General features: G+C 44.9%; 1 protein-coding gene and 1 non-coding gene across 3 annotated transcripts in view; one reads left to right on the forward strand and one right to left on the reverse strand.

The window, feature by feature from the left end:
• LOC147711214 (DPY30 domain-containing protein 1-like) overlaps positions 1-16,048 on the reverse strand; it is a 203,223-nt gene that overhangs the window by 111,659 nt on the left and 75,516 nt on the right. The window lies entirely within an intron of this gene.
• On the forward strand, positions 15,364-15,442 carry LOC147711215 (small nucleolar RNA Z195/SNORD33/SNORD32 family). Its single transcript, XR_015296208.1, has one exon. It is a non-coding gene; the product is annotated as a small nucleolar RNA Z195/SNORD33/SNORD32 family (small nucleolar RNA).

Below are 16,048 nucleotides of genomic sequence, written 5' to 3' on the forward strand. Positions count from 1 at the left end.
GTTAAACCCCAACTGTCTGACACTCCTACATCTTCTAAAAAGAAGTGGGAAAATAGCAAACAACCTTCCAAAGAGAAGGTTTCTCATTCCCGAGGTAGGTACCCTCAAAAGGAGCCCTCCAAAAGGAGGTACGACCTCAGGGATAGGGATAATTTGAAAAAACCTGATAGATATCAAGATACTGATACACGTTCCGCTCATACCTTTCAGACTTCATCACAGAAATCAGAAAAAAGAGGACGGTCAGAAAACAAGGAAGAACGTGTGAAGTCCAAAGACGATCAACACATTCAGAAAAGTAAACCAAAAGCTCAATTTACCAAAAAGAAGGTAGCAGGTCTAAAAATCAGACATGCCGAGGATCTTGAGGACCCAACTCAAGAACGGAGAATAGGCTCAGACAATGCTGTACAGAGCAGCAGAAGTAACAATAGATCGCCAGAACGTGAAGGGTCTTCTGGAGACAGCGGACTTGAATGAGGACATTCAAGTTGAAACTTCAGAGACCAGGATCAGTTCTCCACATAGGTTATATGAAATAACACTCCGGATGTAGGGAGACATACCAAGAAAAGTGAAAGCACTCTTTTGGGAGCGACTTTCTAAAGGTTATGATTAGGGCTCCCGGTTTTCCGTTTTTACGGATTTATTTATATAAATACAGACGGAAATCTATATTTCCTTTGTCTGTATTTATATTTATAAACGGGAAAATACTAGCAAATTTTGACACGCTGCCCTCGGGTATTTTCCTACCGACGGGGAACTTGGAATGGAAGATAAGGCACGATAAGATAAGGCGAGGGCTTTGGAGAGCAGGGCACTGAGTAGAAACACGCTGCGCTCGATGCATTGTGAAAATTCATGTCACTCTGTCAATTAAAGCCTAAATGACTCCCACGCAGCCTCTCCAATCATTTAATCATTAGCCATTTGCCACATTTACATTTTATACAGGAGTTAGGCGCCCTGACGAGTGTTGTTGTTTACATTGCTGTCCTCCGGCTTCACAGCACCCATCCCGTTTCCTTTCAGACCAGGCATCTCAGGGCTGTGTTTCTTTTCTTTCACAAACAGCACCGCAAATGTTCCTGTTGAAATTTTTTTTTTTAAATGGGCACGTAATCCTTCCTGTGTAAAAGGCAGCTCTCACAGGGGGTAGACACTGCCTGCAGTCTGTAAGAAGGGGTGAAATAAACATCAAAGCCTCGTTAACATGTGAATGGTCTTTTTAAAGACCTATTAAGTACTCGGGTGAGGCTTCTCAGCTGTGTTATCTCGAGTAAATAGGCGCATCCTGGCACTGACTGTGGCGGCGAATTCCTTCCAAGAAGAACACTGTTGTTTAGAGTATGCCCCCCTCCTTTGCTGGCTCATGCTGCGGGACCCCCACAAGAGTAAATAGCTGCCTCTGGGAGCTGACTGCCGTGGCGGCTCCCTGCCAGGAAGCACACTGGTGTTTAGTGTATGGCCCCCTTCTTTGCTGGGGGCGGGGGGTGGGGGGCATACACTAAACATGTCATAGGATGTAACACATTTTGAAGAATACATCTAATTTATATTCAAGACAAATATGTTGAACTTACAATGTCTGAATAACTAACTGTATTACATTAAAAAAGGAAATATATTGACTGTGACTGTTGAATTCATGTATGCAGCTGCCAGCTGGCTGGGCTTTCTGCGCAGGCCACAAGGTCAAAAGAGGAGTCCATCACTGGCACCTGAGGCACATGACGGGAACTTTTAAGCTGAGGGCAGAGGGGTGTAGCACAGGCCAATATTTTTATTCCAGGGCCGTCAGTGGTAGTACTTTCTTGTGCCACTACAGATTGATGGCCTTGTGATCAAACCCCACTTTGGATGGTGTGAAATTAAAAACTTTGGACACAGTTGAAATTTGAGCATGCGTCACTGTGCTCAGAGCCTCCTGTACCTCATGTGTGTCAGCCAACCTGGTGGTAGTAGGGGAGCCAGCAGACCTACTGCTAACCACCACCTCCGTACTCCCTGCCAGGGAGGTCTGACTAACTCTGAGGCTGGGGAAAGGCCCCTGTGGTGTGGCTGTGCCACACTAAGAAAGCTGTGCATTGCTCAAATGATTCAAGCGCTGTGACAGAGTTGCATACATGCCAACATTTTGTAGCTGCAAAGCGGTAGATTTTTAAAACAAAATTATTAGAATTTATTTCCCAAACTGACTTTCATGGAAACAGAGGTAATTTAAGGTAGGAGGCAGCTAAAATAAGCTAAGCTAAGCTAAGCTTCGGGCTTAAAAAATTGGGAGTCTCCCATCTGAATTGGGTCTATTGCATACATACCAACATTTGGGAAGAGAGAGTTTTAAAAAGAAATAGGGGGTATTTATTTTCCCCATTGACTTGTATTGAATTGGGGACTATTGCAGGAGGGCCATTTTTGGCATGAAAAATCTGGATTCTCCCCCCTGAATCAGGTCTGTCGGCACGAATGCTGTTGGCATGAATGAGCTGGTCCACATTAGTTGAGGCAAGTATGTGCTTAGCTTATTCACATTGAAATAACTGAGCGGTTACAATTAGTAAGTGGTAGCTAGGCCTGGCACAGCTCGATAGCCTGATGCCAGCGCTGGAACAGTCCCATTTATTCATGTTTCAGCTGCTTTCACGTGCTCTTCCTTCCTATCTTGGCACCAACATAAAAGTGGCACCATTATCGAACCATAAACCTTAACAAGCATTGGCATAGCCAATAGGTCTCGCCTTTGGGACCTTATAAGTGTTTATCCATGCAACAGGTGATGTTGTTGCACCAAGGATATTGTGCTGCATAACTAAATACTTATAAGGTCCCAAAGGCGAGACCTATTGGCTATGCAAATGCAACTAGACTATATTGTACTAGAAAACAAATACATTTGTCAATTTAAATAAATGTGGAAAAATACTAGCTGTAGTGTCGTCTTTTGCTTGTGGCAAAAATAAATGTGGATAAATACAGAAAAAATGTCCAAAAAATAAATATGGATAAATACAGACGGAAATGGCAAAAAAATAAATACCATAAAACCGGGAGCCCTAGTTATGATATACTTCTGGCTGAACAAGACTGGCCACCAGAATTTGTCTGGGAGTGCCAACATGGTGAAGACATCATTATGCCAGCCTTCACTAACCATATTCCAGTACATTTAAAATATACGTATGCCAGGAAATGGGCAGTTGCCCAAGCCCCAGCATTATATAAAAATCGTGTAGGATGGGATGAGGATTCCCCTCACCATAAAATCCAATTAAAAAATAAACCAACTGCACAAAGGCAGTACCAGGTTAAGCAAGGAGCTAAAACACAGGTCAGGGAGATCTTAGACCAACTTGAATACCAAGGGGTGATTGAAACATGCACCTCGTCAATGAACAATCCTTTGTTTCCTGTCTCCAAACCAGACAATACATATCGTCTAGTATTGGATTACAGACATCTAAACTCTTGTTGCAAAACATTTGCAGTGCAAAATGCACACAGTACAGCATTAATGAATAACATTGTGCGTAAAAAATATAAAACAACATTAGATATTTCAAATGGATTCTTTTGTCAAAACATTGCACCAGAAAGTAGGTATTTGACCGCTTTCTCAATAATGGAGACACAGCGTCACTTCTGTTGTCTCCCTCAAGGATTCAAGAATAGTCCTGGGTTATTCTCAGCACGGGTAACAGAGTTACTACAAACTTATGATGACGAGGCACTGTTATATGTCGATGATATCTATCTGACAGACAATGACTTGGATAGTTACTTGAACAGGGCGAACACCATTATACTGGGCTTTACCTCTGAAGGGTTCAAATTCCATTTAAAAAAAATCAAGAATTTCCGATCTGAACGTCCTTTTTCTAGGATATGAACTATAAAAGTGAAGGCAATAGCCTGGCAGCCAACTTTTTAGAAAAGTGTGCGCTGCTCCAACCTCCAAAAACGCTGAAGAACTTACAGTCGATTCTTACTTACTTACTTACATTCTAAACTACGCAGAAAGGATTACACCTCTCTACGAATTAATCAAACCTGATTTTAAAACAGTACATTGGACACAAAAACACACCGAAATTTTGCGTTCACTACAAACAGAAATGTTAGCAATAAAACATTTACAAACACGCATAAATGTACGCAACTTAGTGATCCGAAAAATTCCGGGTCAAAACGTTAACTTTTAACGAGGGTGAAAAAGTACCAATTGCATACAAATCGCATTTGTACACACAAGCAGAAATGAAATTTACATCTACAGAAAAAATTCTGACAGCTGTTCAAACCGCTGTAGCAAAAGAAAGAGCCCTAGCGCAGGGAAAATGCATTATGGTTGTGATACCTGTACCTTTCTTAGAAGTAGTGACAAAAGCAAGCATTCCAAATTCTAAAGCTTTACATCCGAGATGGGTGAATTCTCTTGCTGCAACTGATGTTGAATACGTTTTGATCCATATTTGAAAACACAAGCATTCCTGCAATATGAACAAGAATGTCCTCTGCCTACTGAAATTCTGCCTCTAGAAGTGTATGAATGTATAATTTATTCTGACGGATCAGCACAATGCGATACAGGGGGTAAACAAGCTTATAGTGCTGCATGAGCAATCGTTAAAGGTCGTATGAGTGATGGCAAATTCAGACCTATGGTCACAAAAACGCAATCTCTAGGAGATTGTGCAGCTCAGCGAGCTGAACTACAAGCATTCAAAATGGCACTTGAAAATACGGATCTCAAATTCCCCATACTCATAGTGTGCAATTCTGTCTATTGTGTCCAATCTTACGATGAATATTTACAAAATTGGCTTCAAAACGGGTTCAAAGATGCAAAAGGTGGCACAATCAAGCATAAAATGCTTTGGGAATAAGTAGTTCAGTTACGAGGGACTACAAAACACTCACGTGATACACACGCTGAGTTATCAACGTGATGGCATTCATGTTGAAGGGAATTCATTGGCTGATGAAGTCGCGAAGGCAGCTATGCAAACTGCTTACGTAGCTGCAATCACTCGTTCAAAAACGAAAATAGACAGTGAAATAATGCTGGCTGTCAAAGAAACAAGCAAAGGCAGCGGTGCAGTGTTACCTAAAAGTTTCCACTCAAATACTCATATTTAATTCATGCAAATTGCGTTCCGTTTGCTCGAATTCCTGGAGTGGGGGATAGAGTAATTCCAAACAGGGAATGAAGAGCAGTTTTGATTTACGAAGCACATTTGGTAGAGGGTCCGAAACATCAAGGGATCTCAAACAATATTAACTGTAAAAGAGATGTGCTGGTGGCCAGGGATGAATGCTCACATTCACATATTTGTCATTGACTGCATAGACTGCAATAGAGATCGCAGCACAGAATGCCGCCAGATGCCTGACTATAGCACAGCCAGCCCAGTACAGATACCATTGTTAGACAGCATTAGACTTTCTACACGCAGATATCCCTGTGGACAAATGCGGTCCCACAAATACTAAGACAAGGTTCCTTTGGATGTGACCTCATCGCTTGGCTGACGCTCGAACTGTTATAAAAGATTTGCGAGTCTTTATCGTCACATACGCAATTGGCATGCTACATTCTGACCAGGGTCCTGCATTTAGCTCTCGAGCTTACAAAGAGGCTATCGCCAGTTTGGGTGTTGCATTGCGGTATTCTAGTCCATTCCATCCTGAGGAAATTTGGTTGTGGAGAGAAAAAAACGGTACATAAAGCAATCTATAACAGCTAGGGTATTAGGTTCAGGTGACGGTGGGTCAAACATCTAATAAGTGTCCAACGTAGTCTTAACTTGCCAAGAAGTTCTCTGGGGGGTATCACTCCACATGAGGACCTTTTTGGGACAAGAATGTTGGTCTAGGACCTTGACTGTCACACATCAGAGGTGGAACAAAAGATATTTGATATCAAAAAATTGTTTGGCTGTTTTACAGGACTTAAATGAACTAAGAACGAAACAAAGCAACGTGTTTCTGAAGCTAACCACCACTGGGGATAAACCAACCGTCCCAGCAAGGCCTGTCTGGATCCCAAAGCTTGGTGATCTAGTCAGAGAAAAGATCGCGGACAAGAAGGAATTTGGGCATTCTTACAGGCAACCAGTACCTGTCCTAGCAATCCATGGATCAAGACCAGTTTTACTGCCGCCCCTTGCTGGTAAAAAGGAGAACCGATTTGTGTGTATCGACCTGATCAAACCACACCATGTGGCCGATACTAAGCATTAGGCCAAGTGGACTCCGACAATGTAGCAGACGCACTCCTCTAGCTACAATCCAAGAAGTTCAAACTGAGAGACTCCTCTCTATTGAGAAATCTGCAGTGAGAAAAGAAGAAGAACTGACTAACAAAGCTATGGAACTTGTACCTCTTGAGACCCAAATAACAGTTCGTCACGAAACACCGATCTACAACGGAGTAACAAGTGATGAAGTGGGTCCAGCGATTTCAACAAATCCGGATGCAATTCCAGCCATTGACAGAACTGCCTCTGACTATTTCATTAACTTTGATACGTTTTCTGAGGATCCCAGCTAAGCTGAAACAATGCCAGTAAAAAGAACATTCAAAGAACAAGCTATAGGATGCGCAACTCCGGGGACTGGAATGGGACATGGGCCCCTCTGACCGTATTGCGCTCTACGCCGACGATGTCCTGTTCTTCCTCACGGACCTCAATAGGTCTGGACCCAGGGTCCTGGAGATAATGAAAATCTTCGGGGAGATTTCAGGATTGCATCTGAATGTGCGGAAGTCCAAGCTGTGGGTTCTGGGCGGCGGGGAGGGGCCGGGTGATTGGGCCTTGACACTGCAGAGCGCGACGGGTGGCCTCAAGTACCTTGGTATCTTTCTTACTGATGCTCCGGACTTGGCGTGGGAGCGCAATGTGGGGCCTGTGTGGGACAAGGTGCGTTCGGACATAAAAACCTGGTCCAGAATGCCGCTGAACATATATGGCCGGTCGCCGATCTTTAAAATGGTGGCCCTGCCGCGCCTTCTATATCAGTTGCAGAACCACCCATACCCCATTACACCACAGTGGTTTCGCCAAGTGAACGCCGCTCTAAGTCAGTTCCTTTGGGCTGGGGGAGTGGCGAGAGTGGCCCTCCGCACCTGCTTTCTTTCTACGTACTGCGGGGGCCTGGCCACCTCAGATATTTTATCTTACTATCAGGCGGCACACTTGCTGGTGCTCAACGACTGGTGGTATGGGGATCGGGGTGACCCGACTTATGCCCTGGAGCGGTACCTGATGGACCCAGACACGATCCACACCATTCTATATTCGGCGGCTATCAGGAAACGACTCCCCATGGTCACTCAGGTGGTCTTCCGGGTGTGGCGCGCCGCCTTACGCCGTATGGGGTGGTGGAACAGATTGACGGGGGAGACCCCGCTGTGGCAGAACGGCCGTCTCCCGGCGCTGGCGTCCCTTCAGGGATTCAGGGGCTGGGATGATATCGGTATCTCCACGCTCGGCTGTGTCGTGAGGGGCACCACCCTTAAGTCTTTCCAGATGTTGAGGGAGGAATATGACATGCCCAAAACTCAATTCTTTAAATATTTACAACTACGTCATGCACTAACTCCCTCTCTGGTGGGCTTGGAATCTCTGCCCGAGTTTAGCCCCCTGACGGCCAAGGTGTTCATGGGGGAACTAGAGGAGAAAAAGATCTCCAATATATACCAAACTCTGGTCACGCACTGTTCCTCCTCTCTTGATGGATTGCGTACTGCATGGGAGAGAGATCTTGGTGCGTTCGAAGAAGAGGACTGGAGAGAGGCCCTGGAGGCCCCTAGGGGGGCGGCCATTGCGATGCGCCTCCGCTTTATTCAGTTTAAATACTTACATAGGGCCTACTTTACCAGAGAGCGGTTGTGGAAGGCAGGTTTGATTGCCTCCCCCGAATGCTTGAGATGTGGCCGGGAGGTTGGAACGTTTGTCCATACTGTGTGGTCGTGTGCGAACTTGGCCAGGTACTGGGTGGGGGTCTGGGACTGTTTGGCTGAGGTTCTGGGCTGGGACCTTCCCCGATCACCGCAACTAGGCTTGCTTCACGTTATGGAACAGGTGGGAGGCAACATATACAAGCGTCACTTACTGGTCCTAGGCCTCACTGTAGCCAAGCGGGATATAGCCAGGGCCTGGAAGGACCCCAGGGCCCCTTTGTTGGAGGTTTGGAGACGGGATTGGACTTTTGCATGGGACTTGAGCGCCCGATCTTTGAGGCCAGGGGATGCCCCCGGAAACATTTTAAGATATGGAAAAGATGGGCGGACTACAGGGGACTGTGGCTGGAACCACCGATGGCCCAGGACACTGGGGAAGACCTTTAACTGCTGTACCCTGGGCGACAGGGAGTACGCACACTGGCTCTTATTATACTCTATGCCTTGAGATTAGCAGACACTGGGTGGGGGGCGGGGTTGGGTCAGGGGAGTTAGGGATTTGGGAGTTGGGGGGTTGGGTGTTTAATGCAATAATGCTTGTACTGAATGCATACCCTTTATTCTAAATGCTTATGCTCATTGGTCCTGCGTTGTGATGCGGGACGATGTCCTTATGCTCTGTGTAATATCAGTACTTGAAATAAAACTTTGTTCTGAAAAAAAAAAAAAGAACAAGCTATAGAATTTTTTCATCACCTGGAAAAGACTTATCTGGTTTCACCATAGATTGAACTTTGGATTGTGTTGGGAATATTCTTTCTTCCACTTTGATTAACTCTGGTAATATCTTTGGGTATGCTGATAAATGGAAGATATGTCAAAATGGACACAGCAAGTAAGAATGTCAACTTGCTCCTGAAACCACACAAATCAGCCCATCGTGAACAAAGAGACTTGTCATCAGTGAACATCACAGCCGTTCCTATACCTGATGGTATAGCTTGGGACAATACAGAATAGGACATTTTTGGCCCGTCGGAGCTGTTGAAGATTCAACACTTATTCAAGATTTCATTAAGTGACTTTGTTTCATCTAGTACCTTTTCTGGTGATTGGGACTTCGAGACTGTTAATAATATGATGTCAGATCTAGAAATGTCAGCAGTATTCACAAATCATTAATATTTAGAGGGTTCATCAGATTATGAACAAATGTATTGTTATAACCATTATGGTCATCATTTTTTGCACAAATCTGCAAGTCCTAGAAATGTATTAATGTATAACCAATGGGAACATTGTCCTACGCCACCAAAGGGTAGCTCAAAAACTTTTGCTATGAAATTTCCATACTTTTCAGGGTTCAATGTATCCAATCCAGAATCATTTCTCTTTAAGAATGTAAACAAAACAGTAATGAAAAGTATGTTAACGAATACCAAACAGATTTATTCGGCAGCCTTTTATGCCCAACTGTCTAGACTAGGTTTCAACTTTTGGAAAGACAACATTGAGACAAAAACCACCTGTGGTACACAAGATTGTCAGGTACAGGGGACAGGGGATAGAAGCTATGTTTAGAGCCTGTATCGTCCTTGAGCAAATTATGTTTTTGAATTACACTATACAACAGACATCTTGCCTTGGGTTAGCCAAGATCAAAGACATGAACAATCCGTCTATACCTACACCTACACCGGAGAGTGATGACACTTCAGAGGGGGAGGTCAACGTACATACTATTTTGCATCACAACATAACCGATCCAGATTGGAATAAATGGTTGATCTGGCCCACAGACTCAAACAACTGTCAAGATAGATTCCTGAACAAAACACAGGGTTTCACATTCAATAGACCAGACCCAAGATATATTCAAAGACAGCATCCTGGAATAGTAACAACACACAGTGTAGGGAAAATCTGCCTTGATTGGCTACAGAAATCTACACTGAAGGATGTAAAGCAACACTTATCTTTAGTTAAAGATGGCGCAGACCTTAGGGAATTCTTGCTAGAACCAAGAAAACTGCATCAAAAACGTTTCATATATGCTGGTATATATGCTGCATATAACGAAATATGGAAGATTACACAAGCAGAGACTGCAGAATGAATATGAGAAATTGATCGTATTCATTTAGAGAAAACTCTCTCTGTGGTTGACAGTGGGTTAACGATTCTGTCGTCCAGGGTATATTCATTGGACAGCATAGTGTCTTCTGCCATAGACATCATGGAACAGGACTTGGTCAAGTTGCAGCATGGTCAGTCTCAGCTACGTTCTATCATGGTATTTAGGCTGGATGTTACAAAACCTTTGTTCAGGCTATGTGCCTTGGCGTTTAATCAATACTATGTTGCTGTTTTCAGAATTCAATCTCACTGATAAACATATCACACTGGCACAAAGGGGAGCAGACTATACAGTGCTGAGCATTGAAAAACTGGAAAGATTACTATTCACAGTGGCAGAAAAACCAGCTACTGAATGGATAATATATGGAACAATCACTTTGTCTGTTACAATTTTCCTTTTTCAGTATTGCCTAAAACACATACCAGTATGCACATATGAAAGGTTGGGTAAAGAATACATCAAGACATCCTGGGATTTACCATACACACACAGATGTTGGAATGGGGGTCGTGAAGTGTTTCTTAGCGGTTCAAACTGTGAAAAAGCACTAAGTGGTTCTCTCCTTTGTCAGGGTATTAATTTACACGGGGCCTGCAATGGTTCCTCTAACAACTTATCCTGTCACCTGCAAGGTTCACCGGCTGCAGTGATTGATCCAATTTTTGGACAACTTTCAAATGGAAGTGACCTCATGTTGAACGATCACAGCTGCTGTGGCATATTGCCAGGTATACCATATCTAGTAACTGTGTCATCCAGGGTCACTTGCTGTATGCAAGTATTGTTTCCAAAAACCAAGACAGCCAGGGAGTCGCCTTTATGGCCTTCACTGAACATCTCTTCTATACAAATTGATACTCTACGCAGAATGAAAGCCATTCTTTTGCAAAAAACTGTGCCACTGACCTCGGCCAAATAAACCTATGATCTACAACTTGCAAAGACTTCTGCCGAGATACATGCCCTTTTGAATATAAACTGCCCTATACATTTCTCAGAAATGTTAAGTCGTATATTAAATATGTCTGATACGAGCGGTATTGTAAATGTATTTAAGAACGTATTTTCCGGACTGTTAGCACCTTTTCAAGCAGTCCTCGGAATCCATCCAAACTTCGTGCACTCTGTGTTTGGCGGACTGCCCCTCCTTTTGGGACTTGTTGCAGGGATACTATTTGTGCTCCTACTGCTACGATATGGCAAGCCACATCACCAGCGACACCCAGTTCTCCATGGAAACAACTCTACTGGCGATGAAGTGTCGTGAGCGCATCGTCCAAATTTTGGGACTACCTCGTCTACAAGAATTAAATACCACATGATTTCTGTTATTCAGACCAATTTAGCAAGATTGCATCTTACCTGTTCTAAGCTGCATGCTGTGTGGAGAAGAATGCGTGCTAGACACCTGTCTGACACTCCCATCAGTCATGCCAACGGATGTTGATACTTTACTGGACCCGGTAATGGCCCATGCTCTGTGTTGTCCCCAGAGGCTACCAATTCTGATGACAGCATTCATTGAGATCTCACAGACGTAAATTGCAACTGCTGAGGTACGAGAGGAAACAGGCACGCACGTACCATCCTATAAGAACATTGCTGATGCGACCAATGCTGAAGGCGATGCTTCACATTTATGTGCGGTTAATCTTCTAAACGAGGTAATCCAACTTTCGCCTTCAATGGTAGACGACTTTTTGTCTACAGACATAGATTTCATGTTTTCTCCAAGCCCTAACACTGACTTTTGATTTTGGCACACAGTGTTCTGAGAGACTTTGAATTTGACCTTCATTTTCTAAAACAAGGTACTAACTTTGGAACTTTTTCCTATGATTAACTTTTTTTGTTTTTCCCAAATTTGTATTTTTTTGGCACGAGAAATCTGATTATAGTAGAAGTATTCATAGAGAACAATAATTCTGTGAAAACTTCCAGAGACAATATTTGACCTTGTCCATAAACAAATAATTATGTAATCTGACATGATATGGCTTCGGCACCGTTTCTTCTTTATTTACGAGCCATTTCATAAATGTATATTTTCGTGATTCATTCATTTAGCATTCAAATGTAAATATATGCTTAGAATGAAACATTGCCTTAATGTGTACAGCACCAATGCAATTTTATGCTTACAACTAGTATGAATACATCATTAACAATGTATTTGAAGCATGCTTTTAGCACTTCATGTATAGATATATTTTAGATATGTTAGACATGTTTAGAATTTAGTAACGTCATACATAAGAAAGTGGAATGGGTGTTGTGTATCGATTTAGAGTCCGTATGAAATTTCCCGATTCATGCCCTTATATAGGTACAATCCACATTGCGCTTATATAGGCATAGAAATCCAGTCCTTATTTAGGCATAGCCCATGCTACCCAAATACAGGCATGGCCACTTCCATCCGTTCATCTAGGTCACAACGACTTCTTGGAAAAACCAGACTCTTAAGCTGTTAGGGACATCCCCTTGCTTGAATATTGATTTCTTCAAGAAACTCATTATTATGCATGAACATCTATACCCTAGAGGTTCATTCATGACGTTCATATGCCCGACTCTTACGTCAATACTGGCATTCCTAAACACTTTCAAGGTATAAATATACCTTCACTTGCTATGGCAAAGCACGGTGTGGTTCGGTGCAGTTCGACTACCGACTTGCACGACGCAACTCGCCACAGCAAGTTTCAAAGGAAGCCACTACCCAGCTGACGCACTGACCAGACGCTGTCATCCTCCTGCCGAGAATCCAGCTCCAGTGTTTCTGACTCCCCTTGCGGGGTGTTGGGAAATCAAGTCACGGGAAAGAGATACCAACTTCTCACATTTTTAAGGTATGGAGCTGATTAGAGACTAGAGAAACCTAGAGAAACCTTTGCCAAATTCTTGTCAAAACTAAACCTATGCTAAAGCAGCACCTAATTCTTCCCTAGTACTAGACTTAGGTTAGGTACACTGGGGTAGGATTATTTAGAAGCACCAGTTGAGTATTTTAGCCTGTGTTATTTATGTATGTATTTGTATATATGTCATAGCAACAGACAATGCTATTACAGTATTATTTTATATTACTGTTTACGCTGTCCGCATTATACTTCACATTCTGCCTTACGATTGTAGCAGTTCATATCTCTTGCATGAGAAAGAAGACTGTTCAATAAACCTTTTATTGAAACGCCCGTCTCTCTATTTCTGTGCAACTCTGTAGTAACAAAGCATGCACAATTGACTGAGTGAAATAGTTATCTATTGTTTCCACGACTCTAAAGATATTGTTCCAACTCTAAGGGAAACAAAGTTGTCATGTTTATGCGATTGTCAGAGACTAATCCCTTCTTGTTCATTCGGGAAAGTTTCTAGTGACCTATGAGTTAGCTGACACACACACAATAAAGTTTAATACACTCGATAGAGACATACTGACCTCAGTCCTATGTCAAATCTATAGTGTATTTTATTCCAATGTGCAGAGCCTATTAGGGATATAGGAAATACACTACACCGGTAAATGGCAATTGCGCACAGCCTACAACTGTTGGTTGCAGGGTCTAGTCTATGACCAGACCCTTCTAACTTTATTTTTAGGTTTTGCCTAGCCAATGCGTACGAAGTACGTATGTGCTAGGAAAAACTTAATGAGATATAGTATGGGGGCTGGGAATCCGCCCCCGTCTTTCATTGGCTAGCTTTATAAATGGAGGCTAGCCATTGGAAGACGGGCCTGTCCGTCAATGCCGGACCAGATTCGGGGGCGTTCCCGAGAATTTTTGGCTTTTGGCTACGTAACGCTACGTCAGCCAAAAGCCGGGAACGCCCCTGAATCTGGTCCGGCATCTGCCTACTTATTTGGCCGGTAGCGCTTTACTTTCATGGCCTAGCGCTGGGAGCGCTTGATTTCACTCGTGGCGCTCTAGCGCTGCTAGCGCTCTGGGTGCCCAGCCGGTGCCCACCCGGCATTGTCCGCCCCAAGCGAGTGCCACCTCGCTGATTTTCGAGTATTTTGTCCGCTGGCAGGTGCCCACCCTGCCAGGGACCTTGCCGCTGTTGTGGTACCCCGAGCGAGTGCCCACCTAGCTTAATATTTAGATTTAAGGCCGGTGCCCACCCGGCATTGCTCCGTGTATTCACCGCCGCGGCCCCGAGAGGAGGAAGCAGCGCCCGCCTTCAAGCCCGGGCCACGCTGGGATTGGCCCAGCCGGCCGAGCCCCCTTCCGCGTCATCGCAGGAGGAGGAGGAGAGAGCCGGAAGGAGGAAGCAGCCTGCACCGACCGTCCCAAGGCTCCCGAGCACAGGAGGAGCCCTGGGGAAAGAGAACGTCCCTCCGCGGCCCCGGAGAGTCCCGAGGAGCGGGAGCTCTCCTCCAGCAGACGCCGGACCCGGTGAGTGCCTGCAAGGGGAGAGGGGCGTCGGGACACATTGTCGGTGTCCGCCCCTCCCCCCGTAGTGCGATCTCGCACCCATTGTTGTTTAGAGCCTGAGAGGGCTCTGGGGGCAGTTCGGTACTGAGAGGCTTGCGAGGCTCAGGGGGCCACCTTGTTCTCGAGTTCGTGAAGGACTCCAACGTTACCAGCATTCTTGTGGTAGAGCCCCCGAGGGGCTCCGACGCCCAGTTATTGTTTAGAGCCCTGAGAGGGCTCGGGGGCCATTCTGAGATTCTGTACATGCACTACCATCTGAGACTTGTCCGTCTTTTCCTTGCTTCTCTCCTAGTATCTGGGTGATTTGCATTGATTATTTTGTTCCTTCTTCCTTGCAAGCTACCTCCATTCTCCCGCTCTCCGTGTTGTGACCTGAGGAGAAGATGTACTTTATTCTATCCATAGCGCCGTCTGGTTACAATGTAGCCACAGAAATACGGGACGTTTTTTGCACTATTTCCCCTGCCAGACAGTTCAGTGTACACAGTCCGGACTCCTCCAGCTCAGGCGGCGGCGGGTGTCAGAGATGCCTAGCCCTTGTAGTCACTGTGGCTCCTCCGGCAGGTCACTGTGTGCTCCTGCATTGACCGAGCCCCGTCTGAGGTGGGTGTATGACACTTAGTGTCAGGCGTTTGTCGTTTGCCTAGGCTTCCACAATTTCGGGGGCTTCTTCCTGTTGTTAAGTCTGGCTACGGTATTCTCAATTGGAAGGTTGGTGTAGTAACTGCCAAATTTACACTTGAGTGTCAGTCTTCTACATTTTATAAACATATTTGCGATTTGTTCTTTGCAGTTTGCTGTTGGCCAGTGCAGTTTCTTACAGCCATGCGAACTCTGCCATACTGGTAAGTTTAAAACTGTGTCCATCTCTTGCGACTGCACTGGTCTGTGATGGGATATTGTCAGTTTTCGAGTCTTGCGACCATGAGATTCTGTACATGCACTACCATCTGAGACTTGTCCGTCTTTTCCTTGCTTCTCTCCTTAGTATCTGGGTGATTTGCATTGTTTATTTTGTTCCTTCTTCCTTGCAAGCTACCTCCATCCTCCCGCTCTCCGTGTTGTGACCTGAGGAGAAGATGTACTTTATTCTATCCATAGCGCCATCTGGTTACAATGTAGCCACAGAAATACGGGACGTTTTTTGCACTATTTCCCCTGCCAGACAGTTCACTGTACACAGTCCGGACTCCTCCAGCTCAGGCGGCGGCGGCGGGTGTCAGAGATGCCTAGCCCTTGTAGTCACTGTGGCTCCTCCGGCAGGTCACCGTGTGCTCCTGCATTGACCGAGCCCGGTCTGAGGTGGGTGTATGACACTTAGTGTCAGGCGTGTTGTGTACTGATTCACACATGTATTGACCCCACTGACGCCGAGGCTGCAGGCATCTACACTTGTAATATGTCTAGCATGGCCACTCAAATGTACAGAAACCTGCTGTCATCACTAGGACCAACGAGCAAGAAGTACGCCCCCTCCCACCAATCCCTGTTAGGTAGTGGAAACTGTCCAAACTGGGGTGCAGACAGCCCCTCTCACCTTTCGGCCTGGTACCACTGCACCAGCCG

The sequence above is a fragment of the Lissotriton vulgaris genome, chromosome 5 (genome assembly GCF_964263255.1).
Source record: "Lissotriton vulgaris chromosome 5, aLisVul1.2, whole genome shotgun sequence".
In the NCBI taxonomy this organism is placed as follows: domain Eukaryota; kingdom Metazoa; phylum Chordata; class Amphibia; order Caudata; family Salamandridae; genus Lissotriton; species Lissotriton vulgaris.